Consider the following 8,022-nt stretch of genomic DNA (forward strand, 5'->3'; position numbering starts at 1 on the left):
GCGCGTATTGGCGGCCGCCGAGATTGAATGGAAGCGGGATTTGCATATGAAATTTAAATTGGTGGACATTAGCAGTGGGCAGTGGTCTGACAGAGAAGTGGGCAATGCCTACGACAGATAATCAGGGCGATCCACGTCCCAGTCAAAGGAAGTGCACGACTTGTCCATCTTCTCCAAAGTCGGCGCAGGACGTTCATTACTCCATGTGTAACCGCGCCCCACCATCGGGGATTCCTTCAACTCTAGGTCATTAAGCATTCTCCGAGACTTACCCATCATGCCTCTATTGATGAGATCATTGTTCTTGTCCGCCGCATCAACAATAAGATTGAAGTATCTAACCACTATGTACGTGAAAACCTTCCGATGGAGAGGATAGGTAGGCATAAGCACATACAGAAATTTGGCGTTGGCCACAGTATAAGTCGTAATGTGACATTGAAAACTGTAAGTTTCAATAGGCACAAAATGTAAGATCTAATTATTTGTATCTAACTGTACATGTTTGATTTTGGAACATAGGGGTTCGATTTGTTTAAGTCCCCTAGTGTTGATACAGATCTCGGTGTTTGAATTGGGTGGCTCAGTGTTGAATTAAAAACAGTTATTTTTCAGTCTCATAAGAAATACCAAAACATTGTAAAATATAGTGTTCTTATAAAGTGGTACCCACTCCTTTTTTTATTTACTCTGCATATTACTGTTGACTGAAATAAAATGTTACAAAGTTTGACCAAGTTTATACAAAACGGTATGAACTTTTGCAATAAAGTCTCCATATTCAATGATGAATCTAATGGTATTGATTTGGTGGTGTATATGTTAATGTATTTTTATAACTTGATAAAAAAATAAAGTTTGACTTTAGACAAAGTTAATATACAAAGAAAGTTAAAAACTAAGGGGGTACAAGATAACACTCGTGTAACTCGGTGAGAGCAAATTGTTGAAAGCCATCACATTTGTGGCAAGGGTACTGCAAAAGTACCGCTTTTACCAAAAATCACAAAAAACCACCACTTCTGTGGCAAGTGAGTAACATATCACACTGATCCAGACTTGAGCCGTGACTAATAGCTAAACTGACAGGTGGGACCCGTCTATCCGGGCTGATGTGGCAAAGACTAGTCCTAGTTAGTGTTTGACTTGCTGAGGTGGACGGGGCCCACCTGTAAGCCACACATCTTATCTCTTCCCCTTCCTTCCCACATATTTCTCTCCCTCACCACCAGCACACTCCGGCGAGACGTACCTAGCCTTCCCCACAACGTCTCTCCTCCCTCCGTTCGGCTCACTTGTCGCGCCAGAGGCCGCCGCCCATGCTTTCCCGGGCCGAGGCACAGACCCACTACAAGGAATATGTCAACTTGTGACCACCAATATTGGTCACTGAAAGGTCATGGTTTTTCAGCTGTGACCTTTTTGTGACCAAAAACGAAAGGTCAAAAGCTGGCAGTTGTAAACTGACTATAGCGACCTTTCTTCTGGAACAGTCGTGGACGTTTATGACCAAAATATGTCCACTGTGGCATTTTGGTCACTAGCAACCTCCCCAGGCCACGTAGGCATCCAGCGTGGCAAGCTGATGTGGCACAAGATTCAGCCCGGTCCAATTCGGTTTTCTACATGGGCCTAGCCTAACAATTCGGCCCATTAACATTTTTTTCCTATGAATTTTTTGTGAGCTTCATGGACCAAGCCCAACATTGCAGCCTTTTTATTTATATTTTTCCTGTTATTTTTTACTAGCTACATGGGCCTAGCCCAGCAATTCAAATTTTTTATTCTTGGCCATTGCCTTTTATAGTCCATTTTTTTCGCCCTCGACCCTTTTATAGTCCATTACTATTTTGGGCCTAGCCTTTTTACATTCCATATACTTTTTGGGCCTTGGCCTTTTCGTTTGTCCCACGGGTCATCTTTCCATTTCTCACACTTTGACAATAAACAAATGAAAAATATTTCAAATGGCAAGAGAACATATGAAACTGTAAAATGATAGCCAATATTAGCACCAAATATGCTGACTACTGTACAAATACGAAATTATAGTATTTACAATAGTGTTGATACAACCAGATATGCTGGATACTGTACAACATAACTAGCACTACATTATTACTCGCTACTCTTTACTTTGTCCGGCTTCAAGCTTCTCCAAATTTCTCCAGCCCAGAGCTCCTGTAAAGAGAGGTAACACCACACTTTTAGAGCTAGATCAAGGCACAAAATGTTTATTTGGTTGGGTCATGCTGCAACAATCACATAGAAGCATAATTATAAGCACAAATACACCAATCATCTCAGTTCAAGCAAATCATCTATAGTAGCAAAGCATGAAAAAGGAAGCAGCACATGGCAGGAATGTTTACAATAGCTCAGTTGATGACTTCAAATAGGAATAATGTATACAAGTATAATACAAAAATATGAGAAACTATCACAGTACAGAAATGGTATCACGGATATATATAGCTGATATATCACAGTACTTCAATGACAGATTGAAATGTTAGTCAATGTATGGAACTCAAAGAACTTTTCTGGTTAGTCACCAGCGTCGTGCATTTTACTCATACAAGTCTAAAAAAGACTACAACAATACCTAACTAATGCTGCAAATTATATTGACGATGCATACTTTGTGATGAGAAAAATGGTTAGATCATCATCCAACGACATTCAACATGTACGCCATACAAAAGAAACTGGCAGTTCTCCCTCGATTGCTTGTTCAAGCTAGATTAGAGTTATATATGAATGTTCAGACTGCTCCTTATATTTTATAGCTAGGATCAACATTGCAGTTGTAACCACAATGGGAACCTGATGATGTGCACATTTGAACAACCTGAGACACAAGTTACAGAACAAGCTACTACCTGATGCTGATGTTGTAATACTACTACCTGATGCTGTATGGGAACCTCTCTTATCATTTGAACAAGTTACAGAACAAGCTACCGCACACATGTATTCACCGTCCTACTACCTGATGATGTGCTACTACTTCGAGGAAGAGGGGGAGGGAGATGGAGATGGAAATGCTACCTGCCATTGTAGGTCTATCATGGTCGTGCTTGGGACGGTCGGAGATGGACTCCCCCATGTTGTCTACCGTCTGGGTGGGCAGCATCCACCTCGCCCGTCTCCTGAGCGCCCCGCCGATGATGCCCCTGAGCATGTTCATGCGGCCACAGCACCACCCCCGCCCTGAAAACCAGCAAGACACCAAAAATGTCAGATCTGAGTCGTCCCTGCTATGCACAAACATAGTGGTTTGCATCAATAATTCTTATAAACACATGAAACTAATCCTAGTTGTAAACTGAATAAACATATGCAAAGTTCAGACCGAATAAGACAACACCATATACTTTTTGTGCGGGTATATATAATAAATCAACATTGTATCTTGCAAGTCAAGAGTTATCAGAGAGAACAAGATACCATAAGATGAATGAAACTTTTGTTTTAATCGCAGGCATCTGCAGTTGAAGCAAGTTGTCACCCAATATGGTTTTAATCGCAGAAGATCTAATTAATAAAAATCGCATTTGCATCTGCAGTTTACCTCGGTAGAATTGGTTTTAATCACAGAACATATAATTGATAAAAATCAGTTTGCTGCTACTGTCATTGGAAAACTGTTGTGGATTTGTTTTGATACAGAAGATAGAACTGGTAAAATCTGTTTGCTGCAACTCTGTCATGGATTTGTTTTAATCATAGAAGATAGAATTGGTAAATAATATCCTACTAGCATGTAGCGACTAAGATTTAAGCAGGTATGACAATCCATATGTTACTATTCCAGAAAGCCAGCAAAGAGATATTCTAGAGGTGAAGTAAATGGGGCGCATTTTGAGCCTGAATACAAGCACACGCCCTGGCCTACCAAAATGTCACCTCTCCCTACAGAATGATGCCATGCTGTGGCTCCCATATTATCCCACTAGCCAGACGGCACAACTACAGTAATTCAAATGACCCCAGTTATGTAGTTATGGTATCTTGTATCCTATAATTGCCAGTTTTATTAGATAAGCTGAGATCACAAAACATAAGCAAGGCAAGAACTGCTAGTTCTGGTATCTTGTATCCTGGCCTACCAAAATGTCACCTCTCCCTACCTGATGTTGTATGGGAACCTCTCTTACAAAAAGAAAGCCTTTCTACTTAGCTGATGAAATGAAACCAGCATATAATTTCGGGAAAACAGCAGTCCAAATCAATGGTACCTATCAAGGGGTGGAAAGGCCTAACTAGACATGACTTGAGGATAAGGGATTCTAAGGTATGCATGCTTCAGAGAAAAACTAGATATAGAATCACAGATAAGGGATTCTAAGGTATGCAAGCTTCAGATAAGAGGAACACCAAATGTACTCTGATCCACTATGCAGTAAACTGTCTTCCCATACAGCTCCCCCCCTTCTTCTAGAGCTTTCTGCCCACCAACAATGAACCATGAATCTTACGGTAAAGAAGCAATAATATCAACTAGAAGCCCAACAGAGTCACATGTCCTATATATACCTCTAAATTTTGAAAGTTCCAGTTGAACTCCTTTATCTTGTCAATGTTTTCCCACTGCAGGAACAGATATAGACAATCAATAAGAGCAAGCAGAAGTGCATAACACATAGTTGTCAAAATAATATGCAACAGTAGATAGGTATGTGCACAGACCTCGGTTCCAATGGGGAAGGCCGACAACCAAAGATCCTCCTGAACACAGCAACACACCATAGGTCAGGATGAACGAAAAGCGATACAGCATGACAGTAGATGATATAAGGAGGAATTCCTATTTCCAAATATCTCTGTCAGCATACTAATCACCCATTAGTGCAATAGGTACTCGTTGGTACAGATTTTTCCTTGGATTAAAGGTGATATAAGGAGGAAATATTGCACAGGCACATGACAGTAGATGACTTAATTAGGTAGTACTAAAACGACGCCTGACAGACAGATGTAACAATGTCTGCCACATTCCGCGCAGGTTAAAACTAGTGAGTATCAACACTTAAATGCTTAAAATTATTATTTATCTATTTAATCTGACACCAAAGCACTAATTACATGGACAAAAAAAGGATTTCCAGTGATATAAAATACTTCATCTATTCAAAAGAAAAACTGGAACCAGCTGTATAGACCATACGCAGCTGCTGATACAAATTAGAGAGTCTGGAATACACATTACTCACAAGTGAGCAACCAGCACTAATGGCTCAAAAGGTGGTCACAGAAAAACCCCTAAACAGTGCTTTAACTTGTTCATATCTTAGTTCACACATGAAAGTACTAGTGTTAAACAAAAAATGTGACCATCTATCTATCTATTTATCTATCTTCTCAGAAGAGTGCCTCTGCCTTGCTGTACCGAATCGTGCTGCACAACAAGTGCAAGAGAGATGTGTCAAATGTTGAGGTGAATTTGAAGAAGAGGAGGAGGAGAAGAAATCATCACCTGTGTGGTTGATGCTTGAGCAGGGGTCGATGGAGCACTGGTTGGAGCCGTAGACCAAGTTTAGGTGTGGCCCCATGAGATGTGCAACTCTGCAATGGACAAGAAAAACAGAGGAGGAGGAGGAGGTCAAGCAGGGAACCAACCAAATCAAATCTGAGGCGAGAGGAGAGGAGCACCTGACCTTGGCGTCCCGAGCAGAGGCAGTCCATGGCGTGTAGGATCCGGGAGGGAGAGGTGGTGGGCGAGAAGGAGGCTGCGGAAGAAGATGCCGAAACCCTAGAGCCCTGGCCACGAGGGAGAGGAGGGGAGGGAGCTGGAACAGTGAATCTGGCCGGAGCGAAGGGAGTCGAGCACGGAAGCATGCTGCGCGCCGGCAGGAGTCGCCGGAACGGGCCATCACTACCCTTCTATGTGGAAACGCCCCCACGGCGGGGTGGTGGGTTGGTGCGGAGGAGGAGGAGGCAGCCATGGTGGAAAGCAGGGGGTGCGGGGGCGGCGGGGTTGTGTCAATTGGATCCCCCAGATCAAGGCAGGGGGCAGAGGGCGGAGGGGAGGGAGAGATGGTGAGGGGAGGGAGGGATGAGGTGGGCTGTAGAGGTCCCGCGAGATCGGGGTGATGAAGGCCGGGATCTTCCTGGCGGTGGAGGTGGGGGAAACGAGGGCGGCGAGAGCAAGAATCAGGGCCAGGAGCCGGCGGGAGAGGAGCGGGGGCGGCTCGGAGGGCGCCATCTCTGCCGCATGGCACGGCGCAGCCGGCCGGAGCCGAGCCTGAGCTTTCTCCCTCGCCGGCGATTCGCCCGTGCGCTCGCTCCCCTCTCTGCCTCCGGGAGCGGGAGCGGGAGCGGTGGCGGCGATGGGGAAAAGGGAGCACGAGCGGTGGCGGCGATGGGGAAAAGGGAGCTGGAGCGATGGTGGCGATGGGGAAAAGTGATCTAGGGTTTCGTGGGTGGACGAGGATGAGAGGGAGGGGGCGAGAGCAACGAGGGGGGTGTGGGCTGCCATTGGATCCAGGCGCATCCGACGGTGCTAATCCATGATCCGCGTGAGATGGTTTTGGACCAATCAGAACGCAGTACCCCTTTGACGATTTCAAGACCATTTAAATTGGTCATAATCGATTGAAAATAAGATGTTAAAGCATGTCTGCTATTTGACGGCTTAGAAAATTTATAAAAAACAAATAGAAATCAAAAACCTTTGCATTGTGTCACCAAGTGTGACCTACTTTTTAGTAAAATAAGAAACTTTGAATAATGCAAATATCATAAAAAATGTTCTCAGAAATAAGTTTTTTGTAAGAGAATTATTTTTCGAGTGCCCAAAATGATTTTTTATGAAGAACCTAGCAAATATTTGTTGTAAAATTGGACCAGATAAATTTTATAAAATACTACACCATATTTAATGCACAATTGATCAAATGGTTCGATGTCAAAAGTTTTGAACTACCTCTGGTGAAAAAGACAAATTTCCGCCGATTTAGTAGGAAACGGGTCAAATTTGAACTGCAGCTACCTCCTAGTTTGCTCTTTATTTTTTCCAAAAATCATTTCTAGGTACATAAGTATCTATTTAATCAAAGAAACACCAAAAAAATTCCAAGATTCAACCACTAGCTAGGAACGGTCATTCCCGCCGTTTTGACCGCATTTTGAAACGAGCATAAAAAAATATAAAAAAGTTCAAAAAATTAGAAAACCTTCGCATTGTGTCATTATATGTGACCAAGTTATGGGAAAAAAATTATGAACTTGTAATACGGTAATTATTTTTAAAAAGTGTTCTCAGAAATGAGCTATCAAGTGTGAAGATTCATGGCTTTCAAGCCAAATGATCAATCTTATGGCCACATTCATGGCATAGTTTGTTCAAATTACCTCATATAATGCACAAGGGTGCGTATTGGAATGGCAAACAATATTGCCTAAGGAAGTTTTCATTTTCTTTGGACGAAAAAACCATTTTCCATTTTCCGAGTGCCTGAAATGAGGTTTTTTTGTGAAGGACCTACCATATATTTGTTGCAAATTTGTACCAAATCAATTTTCTAAAATACTAGGACATATTTAATGCACAATTGACCAAATGTTTTGGTGTCAAAAGTTTTGATCCACCTCTGGTGAAAAAGACAAATTCCCGCCGATTTAGTTCGAAGTGGGTCAAATTTGAACTGTAGCTACCTCGTGGTTTGCTATTTATTTTTTCAAAAAATCATTTCTAGGTAAATAAGTATCTATTTAATCAGAGAAACACCAAAAAAATTACAAGATTAAACCACTAGCTAGGAACGGTCATTCCCGGCGTTTTGACCACATTTTGAAATGGGCATAAAAAATTCAAAAAATATCGAAAAATTGGAAAACCTCCGCATTGTGTCATTATATGTGACCAAGTTTCGAGGAAAAATAATAAACTTATAATACGGTAATTATTTTAAAAAAGTGTTCTCAGAAATGAGCTATCATGTGTGAAGATTCATGGCTTTCAAGCCAAATGATCAATCTTATGGCCACATTCATGGCATAGTTTGTTCAAATGACCTC

At 42.1% G+C, this 8,022-nt stretch overlaps 1 long non-coding RNA gene across 1 annotated transcript; it reads right to left on the reverse strand.

Moving 5' to 3' along the window:
* Positions 1-3,245: 3,245 nt before the first annotated feature.
* LOC119367336 lies at positions 3,246-6,401 on the reverse strand. Its single transcript, XR_005176261.1, has 5 exons — positions 5,661-6,401; positions 5,480-5,568; positions 4,693-4,731; positions 4,540-4,593; positions 3,246-4,450 (listed from the first exon to the last, which is right to left on the reverse strand). It is a non-coding gene; the product is annotated as an uncharacterized LOC119367336 (long non-coding RNA).
* Between the last annotated feature and the right edge of the window lie 1,621 nt (positions 6,402-8,022).

Source organism: Triticum dicoccoides, chromosome 2B, assembly GCF_002162155.2.
Source record: "Triticum dicoccoides isolate Atlit2015 ecotype Zavitan chromosome 2B, WEW_v2.0, whole genome shotgun sequence".
Lineage (NCBI taxonomy): Eukaryota > Viridiplantae > Streptophyta > Magnoliopsida > Poales > Poaceae > Triticum > Triticum dicoccoides.